At 42.6% G+C, this 16,086-nt stretch overlaps 1 long non-coding RNA gene across 2 annotated transcripts in view; it reads left to right on the top strand.

Moving 5' to 3' along the window:
* LOC122912385 overlaps positions 1-16,086 on the top strand; it is a 77,068-nt gene that overhangs the window by 35,117 nt on the left and 25,865 nt on the right. For both annotated transcript variants that reach the window (XR_006385612.1, XR_006385611.1), the window contains exon 3: positions 3,707-3,878. This is a non-coding gene — a long non-coding RNA (uncharacterized LOC122912385). The remainder of the gene's footprint in view (positions 1-3,706; positions 3,879-16,086) is intronic.

Raw genomic sequence — 16,086 nt, 5'->3', positions numbered from 1 at the left:
GCATTCTCAGATATGTGCTTTGCGAAGCTAGCTCTGGCTGCAGAGTGGACAGTAGACCAGAGGACCATAACACTGAAGGGAGAAAGAGACCAGTTATGCTAACCCAGTAATCTAAGTATGGTTGCCCCTCAAACAACACAGGTTGGAAATACACGGATTTAAAAATAAGTACAGTACAGTACTGCCAATAGATTTTCTCTACTTTGTGATTTTCTCAATAATGTCTTCTTTGCTCTAGCGTACTTTGTTGTAAGAATACAATGTATAACACATATGATATACAATATATGTTGATTGACTTTATGTTATCACTAAGGCTTCTGGTCAACAGTAGGGTATTGGTCAAGTTTGGGGGAGTCTAAAGTTATACACAGATTTTCAACTGTGCTGGTGGTTGGTGCTCCTAACCTCCTGTTGGTCAAGGGTTAAGTGTGAATCATAATGGTGGCTTGAACCATTGTGGTGGGATCATTCAATGAACAGATACTCAGGAGGTAGGAATGTAGTATAGGGTAAGAAGCCAAACAGAGATCAATACAAATCTCTCTGCCATGTATTAAAATGACCTTAGGAAATTTACGTAAATTTGCTAAATGTATTTTCTCATTTGTAAAATGGAGTTAGTAGTAGCCATCTCACAGAGTTCTTGAGAAGATGAGATAATGCATGTTGTGGTAGCCAGACTACTGGCCCTCCAATCCTAATCCCCAGAACCTGCGAATATGGCAAAAGAGACTTTGCAAATGTGATGAAAAGTAAGAATCCCGAGATGGGGGAGATAATCTTGAATTATTCTTGTGAACTCAGTCTAACCACACATGTCCTTAAAAGTAGAGAACCTTTCCTGGTTGTGGTCAGAAAAAGGTGTGAAACGGAAGTGGGTCGAGAACTGTTATGTTGATGGCTTTGAAGACTAAGGAAGGGGCCAGGAGCTAAGGAATGTGAATAACTTCTAGAAGCTGGAAAAGACAAAGAAATGGATTCTCCCCCTAGAGGTTCCAGAAAAGAATGGCAACACTTTGATTATACTCCAGTGAGACTTGTGTTGGACTTTTAACCTACAGAACTGTAAGATAAGATGTGTGTGTCATATTAAACCTTTAATTTTGCAATAATTTGTTATAGCAGCAGTAGAAAAATAATGCATACACAAAGGACTCAGCCTAGTGCTGCCTCTAGCGGGCACTGAAAATAGTGAATGGGTCGGACATGGTGATTGATTAGACATCAGGGAAGAAGGAAGAGTCAAGAAGGGTGCTTGGGAATCCACGCTGTTGCCATGGTTTATTTTGGGAAAAGCTAAGTTTAGAAATCTGAGAGGGGGGTTTCTGGGTGGCTCAGCTGGCTGAGTGTCTAACTCTTGGTTTTGGCTTGAGTCATGATCTCAGTGGTGTGAGATTGAGCCCCGTGTTGGGCTCTATGCTCAGTGGGGATTCACTCTCACCTTCTTCCTCTGCCTCTCCCTCTGGTTTCTCTTCTCCCCCACTGCCACCAAAAAACAAAACAAAACTAACCAACCAAACAAAAAAAACCCCACAAAACAAACAAACAAACAAAAACAACAACAAAAAAGAAATCTGAAAGATCTCCAACTGCACATGTTCACTAGGTGGTTGGCCATAGAGTGTGAACCTCAGAAAAGAAGTCTGAGTTACAGATTCACATTTTAGAATTAACATCACAAAATGAAGGAGATTGCTTCACTCCATCATACCCATGAGATAGTTGGGGGAAAATGATCCTTCCCCTCATCCCTGATTCCTCAGACTGACTTCTGAGGCCTTATATTTATTATATATACTCTGGATTGCACAAGTCCAAGGGGGGGGGCACCCTTGCATCTTGGTCAGCCATTTTTGGTTGAAACCAATGTCCTAAAGGTGGCCATTTGACCCAGGAAGTTTCTGGAATTGGGTATTAACTCTCCTTGAAGCCACAAAATCCAACTGAAGACTTATTTCCTATGTGAAAAGCAGAGCCAGGCCATGGATTTGGGCGCCACAGACTACAGGTGGCTAATAGTAGGTGGTTGCTTTGATTGGTTTTAATGTGTTGAACATCTCTCTCAACTACCAGCAACCCTAGCCGTGAGGTGGTGTCACGATTCTTCCTCCTTCTTTCTGTTACCACCTTTCGTTCTGAGAGCTAGCCCTGTAGTCCTGTTCCCTTGTCTTGGATGTCAGAACACTTGAGTAAACCACTCCCCCTCCACCCCAATAAGTGATTCTCCGCTGTGAGGATTTCATGGCGCATCTTCTCTATCTCCAGCAACAACAGGCTGACCCAAGAGACCGTCATGCTTCCATATTAAACATTATTCCACACCCAGAATAGAAAAGCCCCTTTGATGGTCAGCCTAGTGCCCAAGCACAGGTCTGTCATGTCCCAAGCACACGATCATGGACAGGAGCACTCTGGTTGTGCCAAGGCCTTCTCCACTTCCTGAGGTCTGCCGCAGATGTGCCTGTTGGCTGAGACCACTTACCAAGGCTTAGGGGCTTATGTCAGTTCAAGGTCGGTCGCAAGAGGGTACACTGTATTGTCACCACAGCACACAGCATGTGCTAGAAGGCTACACTTTGCTTCACCCTACCCTAGGGCTCTTTCTGTGTCAAGTTTCTCACTCTCATCACAGTGTAACAAGAAGGGGATTATTATAACCATCCTTGTGACTTCATGACCAGGGTTCCCCACCCTGGATTTGCTTATTTATTTTTAAATTCAAACCACTATTGATTGAGAGCCTTCTGTGCTGGGGCCCTGTGTGTGTCGAGGGGGATGTGTTTGCTGTCTTCAGAGAGCTGACTTTCTAATGGGACAGACAGATAAGAAAACAGACAGGCACTCTTTGCTGTGACAAGGGTCACTGTGGAAGGAGGCAGCTCCTTGTGGGGATGTGGATGGAGAACCATAATGTTCTCCTCATCTTCATCATGTTATTTGCCTTTCCCTGGAGGGGCCTTGTTCGAGATTGATTGTGGTCCTTCATCTGTGTGCAAGCAGTCTCTGGGATACACAAATACAAAAATGCATAGATATGGTCCTGGTTTATACAGTCTCCCAACTCGGGCACTCTTCGTTCCCTGCCGTGCATGTCTAGGGACAGCTCTCTTCCCCCATTCATGATAAAAGGAGCAGCAGAGATGCATAAACCATGCCACAGTCAGTATCTATTACCTGGAGGCTGAAGGCCAAGGCCACAACTCTGTCGTCTCCCAGACACACATTTGAACTAAGAGTTGATCTCCATTGGCACCTTGGGGACCGGCCCTCCAGAGTCTCAGAACTGGACCTTTTAGGGCAGCCTCATCAGAAGCCCTACCTTGCCATTCAAGGTCCCAGCCCTTTCAAAGCCACCAGCATCCAGCAAGATGCTATTCATCAGAAAAAAGTGGGACTTCTCTCTGTTTCCACCCCGACTTCCTGTTCTCTGAAACCTTGACCTTGGTTCCTATTCACAACTACACTTTACATGATTGCCCTTGTGTTTTAAAGTGTTCTCCTTGGATGTCCTCTGCCCCACCTGTCCTTTTACTCACTCACTGACTTTGCCTTTGTCCCTCAGACTGGCTTTGACCCACACCCGCAGTGTTTCTGAGTATGGATAACTGGCAAACACCCGATTTTGATCTCTTTTTTGCTGGTCCCATAGGCCCTGGCTGACTTTTGCATCTGTTTGTTCTTCCCAAATACTACTCTCATTCAGGAACCTTCAAAGATCACTCATTGCCACGGCAAAGATTTTAAACCCTTGATCCTGTCTTCGGAAGCCAGCCCGCGTTTTGGCCCCTACATCTCTATACTGCGCAGTCCAGAGCCCACGCTCCAGCCCATGGGGACTCCTTCCTGGCCTCAACGCATTCCTGCTCCTGCATAAGGTACTTGATGCTTCAAATATGCTTCATTCATTGTTTTCCTTTTTAAAGTTCCCACATCTGCCTGGCTAGTTCCAAGAGCCGGTCAGAGCCTCTCACTGCAGGGGCGGGGGTCATGGAGTGCCTTCTCACAGGCTGCAGGAATGACCTCTGTCCTGATGTCAGGTGTGTCTCTTGCACGCAATGTCTTACTACACTCTGTGGCCATTCCTTCCCCTACCTATTTCCCCTACTTTGTAAGTAGTCTGGGGTCTGACACCTTGCCTCTCTCATCTGTTTATCCCATCTGTAACACCCAAACACAACAACTGGCATTATAATAGATGTTCTGTTATTGTTTCGTGGGTAAACTAGCTTTATTTGCTGTTTGTTTTGAGCACAGGATTTGACCATGGTTAGGAGACAGGATGGAAAATGTCACCAAGATGGCACTTGCTGATATGAAACCATTGAAACGAAAAGGATTTTATCAGGCAGAGAAGCAAAGAGGCACATTTTAAGGAGAGGAAAGAGCTCCAGGCCATTCAGGGGCAAGGGAGAAGTCTAGTGGGTCTTAAAGGTCGGGGGGAGTTGTAGGAGATGATGGACAATCAAGTCTGGCTCCGAAAGAGCCCAGTCTTCTGTTCTGAAAAGTTCAGACCTTTTCCTGTGGTGACTGGAAGGGCCGTCATCCTTTTGAAATGTCTAAGGGAAGAGCGACATGATTAAATACGGTTGCTGCTGCACTTTGACGCTGTTGGTTTGTTTTTGAGATGTTGTGCATAGGTGTTCTGGAAAGTGGTTCCCCCAAAGAAGTCGTCATACTGTGGGCTAAGCTCATAGAAGGATAGGGTTGCCCTCTGGAAACAAATACAGGCATTTGGTCCTCTTGGCTCAGCCAGAGGCACGCCTGCCGCTGGAGGTCACTGTTGTACCATGGATGTGTGTGCAAGGCGCCATGACGCCCTTTCCAAGTTGGCATCTGCAAAGGGTGAACCCGACATCACCTGGGCGGGTTGGAAAGTGCCCAGCGCAGACATCTTTCTGTCCCGATCCAGGACTGGCCTCCTGACCTGAAACATGTGGCTGGGGAAGAGCTATGTCTGAGGCAAGAGGGAGAGAGGCCAGAGGACCTGATGTAGGGAAGGGCTGGCGCAGTAATCAAATACGGGGAATTTCGTGTGGTCTGGATTTCATTATGCCGATGTCTGGCGTGGGAGGGGCTGGATGCCCCTTTGGGTCAAGGCAGCTTTTCTCCTGCTGCTTTCTGGTTTGAATCTGGTTGAGGTTAGGGAAGGTTATGATTGTCCTGTGGATCCATAGAGGTCAGGGGACACAAATTGAGTTGGGGGATCTCAGACTGCACCCTAGGGGTGCACCCTAGGCGGGGGGAGTCTGGGCCTCTTCCCGAGGCCTTCTTCCCTCTTCTGGGCTGTGACAACAGAGCTGCCAGGTAGGGGAGGGAATGAAAACTGAGGCCCACTCTCATTTCCAATGGACTGTACCCAGGGCTGGACCTCAGCGAGGAGAACAGCAGAGAAAGGAAAGAATGGGTGTTTCTAGTGAGAAACTCTGTCCCAGGCCTTTGTGTGTAGTTTCTCACTCAATTCTCCTATTAAATGTGTACAGTGGATATTATTTTGCCTGTTGATTGTTTGAAGAATTTGAGGTTTAGGGCCCACATGTGAACCCCTGTCTCTTAGAATACAAAGGGCAAAGAGGGAAAAGCAATTACTTGTGGACACCTTCTGAGGATTGAGTCATGCAGGGGAGCAGAGTCTCTGGTTATGTAGTTCTGGTAATAACTCACTTCCACATTGGTTGAGAGTAATTTCTGCTAGGAGTTGAGTAACCTTCTCATAAGTCATCATTTTCTGTAACTTTACATAGACCCAAGAACATCCACACATGATAACTCATTTGATCCTTAAAATAAATATCCCCCTTTCTGCAGATGAAATCTGAGATCAGAAGGATTTGATTTGCCTAAGATCACATAGTTAGTGATAGCTATAGGACTCAAACTCAGGTCTTTTTATTCCAAACGCGGCTCTCTTTCCAGCACACTGTTATTATACTCCTGGGTACATCTCAGTTGATTGGAAAACACTGTACTGTAGAAGTCACTAACAGGTCATGGAGCCCAACATTTTGTTTTTAGAGATGAGGACATTTCAACCCGGGAAGGTTAAGTTCCTTGCTCAAGTTCCTATAGATCTGGGGTGAAAAAAATGTTATCGTCCTAAGTCAGGGTTCCCAGATTGAGCAAATAAAAACACAGGATTCCTAGTATTGATGAGATATACTTGTCCTTAAGAATTATTTATCTGAAATACAAATTTAACTGGACATCCTGTGTTTTATCTGGCAACCTTATCCTAAGTCCAAAGAGGGAAAGCTAAGCTTGCTTTGAATTTTGGAAATGAAAATATTTTCAAAGGAGCACCCTTAGTACCCTTAAAGAAGTAGGAAGACTTTGTATGGTTATATCCTGACTTTGCCAACCACAACCTCCATGAGCTGATTTTGCTCTACCACATCACCTAAAAGGTTCATGTTTTTTTTAAAAAATTTTTATTAACATATAATGTAGTATTAGCCCCAGGGGTACAGGTCTGTGAATCGCCAGGTTTACACACTTCACAGCACTCACCATAGCACATACCTTCCCCAATGTCCATAACCCCACCAACCTCTTAAGAGGTTCATTTTTAAGGACATCTATGAAAAAAAACATTGCAAATCAGCTTGAAAATTCAAAGGGCTTCAGGACAATTATGAAAGAAACCAGCCCAGCTAATCATACCAACCACTCAAGGGAAACCAAATCATGGAAAGAAATCCCTAAGGGGCATTAAGGAGACTACCCTTCCCCTGCACACCTTTAATCAAGATTCATAAGGAAGACAGTTTGTTCCCTTTGGAAACTGTTATGTAATGAAATCAACCCTTCTTTGTACTTGCAGACTAATTACTGGATTTATTCTCCTTACTCAATTTATTTCTAGGTATTTGAATCTTTATCATTGATATTCTTTATTTGACCGAAACTAACACAATAGATAGTAATAATTGATTGACCTGAACAGATGTAAGTAAGCTGATTTTAGGACTAATGGTAAGGATATAAAAAATTAAAGGAACTTCATGCTTCTTAAATATATGTGTTTAAGTATAAAGAGAATTTCCCGATCTATTGTGTGCATCAACGTAGGGCTTGTAATGATCAAGCTCTCTGTCTATGGGGTGGTCCTCCCTGACGCTGGACAGAAAAAATTTTTTGATTCTTAAGGTACATGGTGATAGGGTGGACAATAACACATGGATGTTTCACCTAGCACTGTATAAACACTGGCAATTTGAACTTGCCTGCCTCTTTCCACCTTTCTCATTCATTCATTTGCATTTCTCTCTCATCGCTCATTATCTCAACAAATATTTTTGGGGCACCAGCTGTGAAACATCTCCTGTGAGAGGGGCTGGGGACACAGGAGTGGAAGCCACAGCTCTGTCCTCAGCATGCTCACAGGCTGGGGGAGGAAGAAGAGCCTGTAAACAATGAGGTTGAACAGAGTAAATGTGAAAGCAAGGAGGAGAAGGCAGTTAATTCTTCCCTTGGGGGAGGTAGGAAAGGAACAGAAATGTCAGTTCCAGCCCCTTGTAAATGAGAACAACATTTACAAGGCAGAGGCTTTTTGAAGGGCCCAACATGGTTTGTGAATGACAAGAAATTTACAGCAGAGTGAAGGAAAATGAGGCTGGATGGATAGCGGGTCCATGTCAGGAAGACCTTTGTACATGAAACGAAGGGGTTTGGATTTAAAGGGAAGTCATTGGACATCTTTAGCAGGAGAATGATAGCAGTTTCGTTTTAAAGGAAAAGACGCTAGAGAGACAAGTCTAGGATAAATGGAGTGGGGAAGGATCAGCAGAGCGGCTGGTGAGGATGGTACTGTGTCCAAGGGGGGTGATTTGGAACTGGTGGAAAGGAGGAACATAGACTCCCTTTGAGTGTATTCCATTATTATTATTATTATTCTTTTAAGATTTATTTATTTATTTGGGGGGGCAGAGGGAGAGAGAGAATCTTAAGCAGACTCCATGCTAAGCATGGAGCCCAACACAGGGCTCCGTCTCATGACCCCGAGTTTGCGACCTGGGCCGAAATCAAGAGTTGGATTTGCTAAACCGACTGAGCCACCCAGGTGCCCCTCCATTTTTATTCTTTCGGCTCTTCTCATCTTCAGGTCCTGCAAGACTCAAAGTGGCAGTTCAATAGGATGATGTAAGCATGTTCCGATCATAGGAAGTGTTGCCAGAGTGGGGAAGGGTCCATAGAGATCCCGCAGGAATGTCATGATGAGAATATTTCTGCCAATGTTAAGCCAGGCCCAACCTCTCAATTATTTTTTATTAATGATTTGAAGATAGAAACTTTGCTCAAATTGATAGATATTAGAAAGTTGAAAGGGATAGTTGATACAATGGATTAAAAAAAATCAGATTCCAAACAGATAACTAAAGTATTCAAAGATCTGCTAAATCGAGTAAGATGAAATTTAATAGGGATAAATGTGAGGTTTTGCAGTTGTGCCAAAGAAATTAATGAACAATTACAGAATGGAGAATATTAGTTTATAAAGATGAGGATTTTAGGTGACAACATGTTGATATAATGTTCCTCCTCTCCAAATTAATGGTTTCTTATGCTGCTTCTTTCTTTCTTTCTTTCTTTCTTTCTTTCTTTCTTTCTTTCTTTCTTCTTTCTTTCTTTCTTTTTTTTTTTTAGTAGGCAGAGAGGCAGGCAGAGAGAGAGAGGAGGAAGCAGGCTCCCTGTGGAGCGGAGAGCCCGATGCGGGGCTCGATCCCAGGACCCTGAGATCATGACCTGAGCTGAAGGCGGAGGCTTTAACCCACTGAGCCACCCAGGTGCCCCTGCTTCTTTCTTTTTTAAAGAAAATGTATTTATTTGAGAGAGGGAGAGTGAGATTGGGGAAGGGGGCATAGAGGGCGAGGGAGAGAGAGAATTCCAAGCAGACTCCTTGATGAGTACAGAGCCCAGTGCTGGGCTCCATCCCATTACCCTTGAGATCATGACCTAAGCTGAAATCAAGAGTTGGAAGCAGAACCCACTGATCCACCAAGAAGCTCCCCCACCGCTCCCCCCCACCTTTTTAAGTAGGTTCCACACCCAACATGAAGCTTGAACTCATGACCCTGAGATCAGGAGTCATATGCTCTACCGACTGAGTCAGCCAGGCACCCCTCTTATGCTGTTTCCATAGGTGTATGGAATTAGGATAATAGACGCTGTAAAAAAATAGAGCCCTAAATCTCAGCGGTATAATATAATTGAAATTCAAGTCTTGCTCAGTTAACTTTCCAAGTCAAATATTCTGTGTCTTGTGTGTTATTTCTGTCTATGTGGAGACCCACATCCTGGGGTTCTTCCATCTGGCGGACTCAGCAATTCTTCAAGCTTTGGCCTCACTGTCATTTGCATCTAGCTTGAAAAAGAGGAAAGAGAGGAGAGGGGACCTCTGATTCATAAAACTCTTGGTTCAAAGGTATCATAGGCCATTTCCCCTCACATTTTATCAGCAGGGGAGACTAGCATATACAGGTCCTGGATGGGCAACTGTTTCTAACGACAAATTTATGTTATAGAAGTTGGAAGACATGTATTGCTGAATTGTTTTACCATCTATGGCCTTTATGCCATCCAAATGGAGATGATATTTTTAGCTTTTGTTGGTTTCCAGTTCATGGATTAGTATCAGTTCAGAGTGTCTCATTTTAGGAGGGAAACTGGCAAAGTGAAATATTTGGACTCAATTGAATAGAAGACACAGTGGAAAGATCCATGAATGTTCACTGTAGAAAAGAGAAGACCCAGGAGGAACGCAAGGGCGATCTCTAGCCATTGGAAATTATCTTAAATGTTACTGTTCCCCAGGGTTCTGTGTGAATGCTTCTCCTTTCTGTATCTGGTTGTGTTCTATAACTGGATGATCGTACACTGTCTTAAATGCTGGGTTCATTGCTCCAATTTGGTCTTTCCTCTGAGTTGACTTGTATCCAATTACTAACCATTCATCTTCACTGTTGTTTTTTTTTTTTTTTGGTGTTGTTGTTTAAGATTTTATTTATTTGAGAGAAAGAGAGAGAAAGAGTGGCACAAGCAGGGGGAGTGGCAGGTAGAGGGAGAAGCAAGTTCCCTGCTGAAGCAAGGAGCTGGAGGCCTGGCTAGATCCAAGGACCCTGGGATCATGATCTGAGGCAAAGGCAGATACTTAGCTGATTGAGCCATGCAAGGGTCCCCATCTTCCCTGGTCTTTCCTTTCCTTCTTTCTTTTTTTCTAAGATTTTATTTCTTTATTTGACAGAGAGAGACACAGCGAGAGGGTGAACACAAGCGGGGGGAGTGAGAGAGGGACAAGCAGGCCTCCTGCCAAGCAGGGAGCTTGGCGCAGAGCTCCATTCCAGGACCCTGGTATCATTACCTGAGCCAAAGGCAGACACTTAGGGACTGAGCCACCCAGGCCTGCCTTCACTAGCATTTTAAAGTAACATCAACAAACCCAACTTCAGCTCATTCTAACAGCTCCAAATTGGTGTACCAACAACTGACAGTACCAAGAGCCATTCGATTACTCCAATTAGAAGCTAAAGAGTTATCTTTGAACTGCTACCTCCCTTTTACCATCTTCATCAAATTAGTTTTCCAGGGGTACCAGTTCTATTTTATAAATATTTCTGAAATGAACTCACATTACTACAGAGTGAATTCAGGTTTTTGTCATTTTCAATTTTACACCTGGATAACTGAAATAACTTTTTTTTTTTTAATTTTTTTTAAAAATAGAGTTTATTTATTTATTTGACAGAGATCACAAGTAGGCAGAGAGGCAGGCAGAGAGAGAGGGAAGCAGGGTCCCCGCCGAGCAGAGAGCCCGATGCAGGGCTCCATCCCAGGACCCTGAGGTCATGACCCGAGCCGAAGGCAGAGGCCTAACCCACTGAGCCACCCAGGTGCCCCTGAAATAACTTCTTAAATGGTTTTGCTTCTTCTGTCTTTTTTCTCCACACTGCCACCAGAATGATCTAACAAGAAGGTAGATCTGGTTTTATTATTCTCTGTTCTAAACCATTTTGGAGGTTCTAGGTAGACATACAAGTCTCTCTATCAGATTCTTGCCTGTGTCTCTAACCCCATTGTATACCACTCCTTCCTTATATCATTCCACTTGTCGTTCCTTGAATATACCACACTATTTGCCATTTCTGTACTATTCCTGAAATTTTTCTCTTTAGAAAATGACTCCCTTGGCTAACTGTTATTTGTCCTTACAAATGTAAGATTTCCTTTAACTTCCCAAATCTGGAATAAGTGCCCCTTTCCATACATCTGAACGCTGAGTATACTAGTATACATCTCTCTCCCCATTGTTACAACGTAAGTATCACTAAAGCAAGAACCACACCTCATTCATTCATTCATTCATTCAGTATCTAGTACCTAGCACAATGCCTGGCATACATTCAACAAATGTCTATTGACTTGAACTGTCCTGTGGAAGAGAACAGATTTGGTCTCATAATGTTATCTCAAAATGTAAAGTCACAATAGCAGGTTTTGGTTTTTATTAGGTGGTAATGCATAAAATTAGTGAGTGACTTTAGAAAGCAGTAAGTTTCTCCCTTGTGGTATTTGAGTGGAGGGTGGAAAGGTATCATAGTTGGGATTCAAGAAGCCAATGGAGGCTTAGACTTCACATCCTGGAACATCCCAGTAAACTATGACATTTATTTTTTATTTATTTATTTTTAAAAAAAGATTTTTATTTATTTATTTGATAGACAGAGATCACAAGTAGGCAGAGAGAGAGAGAGGAGGAAGCAGGCTTCCCGCTGAGCAGAGAGCCCAATGCGGGGCTCGATCTCAGGACCCTGAGATCATAACCTGAGCTGAAGGCAGAGGCTTTAACCCACTGAGCCACCCAGGCGCCCCAAACTATGACATTTTATAGTTTTGATTCACATTTTTTTTTGTTTTTTGTAAAACAAATGTATTATGATCATCTGAAGTGTGTTACGGGAGATCATAATCGATGGTCTTAGAAAATGTTTTATGGAAAAAATAGACAAAAAGATCTGTAGGTAGGAAACCCAGGCTATATCTTAATGAGCTTCAAAAAATATATATTCTTTTTTTAAAATCAAACCCCTCTACCTCACTTTTCTGATGTTTATACATATTATAATAGGTGGGCCACAAAGGAGGCTAAGACCTATATTTGAGATGCTTTAATGAGCAATGATTATTCTGTTATATTGCACTCTGTACCTCAAATATCTACATATTTAGTTTCTCGTAAAGGATTCAACAGAAAAAAATGACTAATTACTCGAGTCCACGAATACATTTTTTTGACGGCTCTGGACTAGTGCCTTGATTCTTGTACCTATTTAAAATAATTGGACCCTTACTATTGTGACCTCAAATTGCAAATCTTTTGGTCTAGCTTTTCTGGATTGCAACATTAAGAAAGGAAACAGCATCAGGCAAATAAAATAAACGTTTTCTTTTTTCCAGGAAAGAGCTCTCTTTTATCTCCTGGGCCACCTTTGCCTTCTGAAGCTGAAACTCAGGGAGAAATGTAGCTTTTCATTATCTGGCCTTTAAGCCTGCCAGCAAATTTTATTCTCTGAATGTACAGGAGGTTATTTTTCTGAGCCTTTTTTCCCATTTTTAAAAAATTTTGTTTTTTCAGTGTTCCAAGATTCATTGCTTATGCACCACACCCAGTGCTCCATGCAATCCGTAACTTCCTTAATACCCACCACAAGGCTCACCCGTGCCCCCACTCCATCCCCTCCAAAACCCTCAGTTTGTTTCTCAGAGTCCACAGTCTCTCATGCTTCGTCTCCCCCTCTGATTCCCCCCAATTCACTTTTCCTTTCCTTCTCCTAATGTCCTCTGTGTTATTCCTTATGCTCCACAAATAAGTGAAACCATATGATAACTGACTCTCTGCTTGACTTACTTCACTCAGCATAATCTCCTCCAGTCCCATCCAACAAAAGTTGGGTATTCATCCTTTCTGATGGAGACATAATACTCCATAGCGTATATAGACCATATCTTATTTATCCATTCATCTGCTGAAGGGCATCCTGGCTCTTTACACTGTTTGGCAATTGTGGCCATTGCTACTATGAACATTGGGGTACAGATGGCCCTTCTTTTCACCACATCAGTATCTTTGGGGTAAATACCCAGTAGTGCAATTGCTGGGTCATGGGGTAGCTCTATTTTTAATTTTTTAAGGAATCTCCACACTGTTTTCCAAAGTGGCTGCAGCAGCTTGCATTCCCACAAACAGTCTAAGAGGGTTCCCCTTTCTCCCCATCCTCTCCAACATGTCTTGTTTACTGTCTTGTTAATTTTGGCCATTCTATCTATGAGTCTTTAAGAACGATGACCCCATTTTTCTTACAGTAGGATGAGTGTGCACTTTTATACCTTCCTTGCATAAAAAACAATGGTTTTGTTTTTTTTTGTTTTGTTTTGTTTTTAACACATGTAAGCTCTTTGAGGGGAGGCATATTGCCATTATTGAAGAAAGAGCTGGGTGTGGTGGGAAGAGCACTGGATCTGGAATTAGGGCCCCAGTTTTAACTCCAGACAGTTTTAACTCCAAACCTGGATGTTGTGTCTGAGAGTTCTGCTCCCAACCTACAAAATGGTGTCATTGGACAGAATAACCCCTAAAGGTCCCAGTGACTCCAAAGTTCTGTGTTCTGAGATGCTAGATGGCACCTCCCTAATGCTTGCTCATTGGGTTTGATGAACTTAAATAAAGAAAATGACCTCCCAAGTTCTCAGTTATATTTTGCACAAAGCATGCTCCTCCAGAAAGAATGATGTCATTGACCTTGGATTGCCTTTCACGGATGGCCCCTACCTCCATACAAGGACTGTTGATCAATGATGGTTAATTATAAGCATGGGATCCTGTTTATAACAATTACTTCTAAATTTTTCCCTCTTCCGCCAGTAGCTTTCTACTCCAATTTATCCTATAAACTACCACAAATTTAATTTTCCCACTGATTTCCTTTCATTCACTTGATCAAAAATGCTTGTGAATTCTTCATTGTTTATGGGGAAAAAGTGCCATATTCCTATATATGCAGTTCAAGGTTCCATATTATGGCCCCAGTTTGTCTTTCCAAATTGATCGCTGAACGTGCTCCGTGCCTAAAACCTTTGTTCCAAGCAGACTGAAAACATCATTGTTTTGCCAGGTGGGGAGACGAGATGCTTGCTTACCTACATATATGCCTTTGGTCACACTGGTTTCCTTTGCTCTGACATCCCCATCCTTATTGTTTAGATGTCAGTGAAAATTTCTTTAGAAATTTAATTAAAATTTGATTTAAAATTGAAAAAGAAATTCTTCCCATTTTTTACGGTCAGTTCAAATCCATTCCACTATCTGTCCCTGACCTCCAAAGCCCGCCATGACAGCTCTCGACTACTGTGTAGATCCCATAACGAGTTCAACGTCAGTCTTCAAATCTGACGTGTTTGGGATAATTATACATTTGGCACTGCCTGCCGGGCTAAGGTGTGTTTTTCTTGTTTTATCACTAGATTAAAATCTTCTTGAGAGCAAAGATAGGGTCTTAGCCATATTTGGATTCTCAGTGCTTGCTAGTCTATATTCCCATATTATCTTGTTCAAATCACCAATAAGGTATTGATCATAAGACTTAGTAGCTATTAACAGTTCTGGCTTCGTAGTTGAGCTATGAGTTTTTTGATTTAAAAAGAAACAACACCTGGCTTTTTTCCCTAGTGGGGAGCCCCAGTGCCTGGCCCATACGTGGTAGACACTCGATAAGTGTTTGTTGAAAGAATGAATGCGCTCAGCTTTGACTTTGCCAGGAAGCGCTGACTGTGTAAGAAGTTGATAAATTGAACTGCTTTATGATCGTCTAAAACATAGAAGGTGATTGCCTCTGAAAATGGGATGCATCTTTTCTTTGTTTCTTGGCATTTTTCCTATTAGGACTAGAACTTGAGCAGATTAAATAGGACTCAATCTTGAATCCACAAATGACACCAAGCCTGAAATGATGCTGAGGTTGGAAGCGATTTAGTTCACTTGAATTTTATTTGGGGCATAATGTTTTCCTTCTGGGAAGAGAAATGCTAATGAAAAAATCGCCTCCCGACTACAACTCAGAAGTAATAGGAATCTGGCCAGAAATATGATCTTATGAAAATTGTCCAAGCAAAGCATCTTATACTCATGTCTATGCCTTTGGATTGACATTCTGGTGTTTGCCTTTCTCTAGTTTCCAGAGCTAAGGGTGGAGAGAGGCGCCAGGGTAACAAGCCAAATAGGTCTATTATGGGATGTCATGCTCACTGGGCATGAGTGCTGTCTCCTAGGACATTTATAGCGTTTATTACTCAGTCCAACTTTAATAACACATGGACAAGCCTGGGGCCATTTGTACAGGATCTGAGAGTTTTTTGTTATGAAAGTCTGTATTACAGAATTAGTGGGTCTCAGACTTGGACTGGATTGGAAAGATGATCTCATCAAAGGAGTCCCAGCTCTCTAGTGGAGAAGAACTCCTTTCAATATCCCTGACATTCTAAGTGGTCATGAGTATTGGGGGACAGTTTATAAGAGTAAGTTAAGAGATGGTGACTGTTAAGTTATAAGTTAGGATATGGGCAAAATTGCAAATCCTGACACACTTTTACCCTGGGGCCAAGGGTGCCTGTGGAGAGTGGCACAGGGGAGGAGTGACCAACCATCATAAACTTTCTGCTATAAACACAGAGAGGAGAACACGATGGGGATCAATGATGTAAGTCAACCAAGAAGGATTCCAGTATCTTCTAGATTAGTGCTTCTCAAACTTTAATGTTCACAATATCACTTGGAGATCTTGATAAAATTCAAATTTAGATTCAGGAGTTCTGGGGTAGGGGTCTGAGATTCTGTATTTTTAACAAGGTTCCAGGTGGTGCCAATGCTGCTGATACATGAACCACATTTTGAGTAGCAAGATTCTACAATCTTCCATACTGATTAGGTTGTTGGGAATTGAGCCCTATGGTAACCACCTCCAATAGAAAAGAAACATTACCTCATACTGATGAAAAGATTACTAATAGGTGATCAGAATTAAAAAAAAAACCTTCCAC

This window comes from Neovison vison, chromosome 7 (genome assembly GCF_020171115.1).
Source record: "Neovison vison isolate M4711 chromosome 7, ASM_NN_V1, whole genome shotgun sequence".
Classification (NCBI taxonomy): Eukaryota; Metazoa; Chordata; class Mammalia; order Carnivora; family Mustelidae; genus Neogale; species Neogale vison.
Note: the sequence above shows the minus strand (reverse complement) of the source record. Positions and strands in the feature narration are given on the sequence as shown.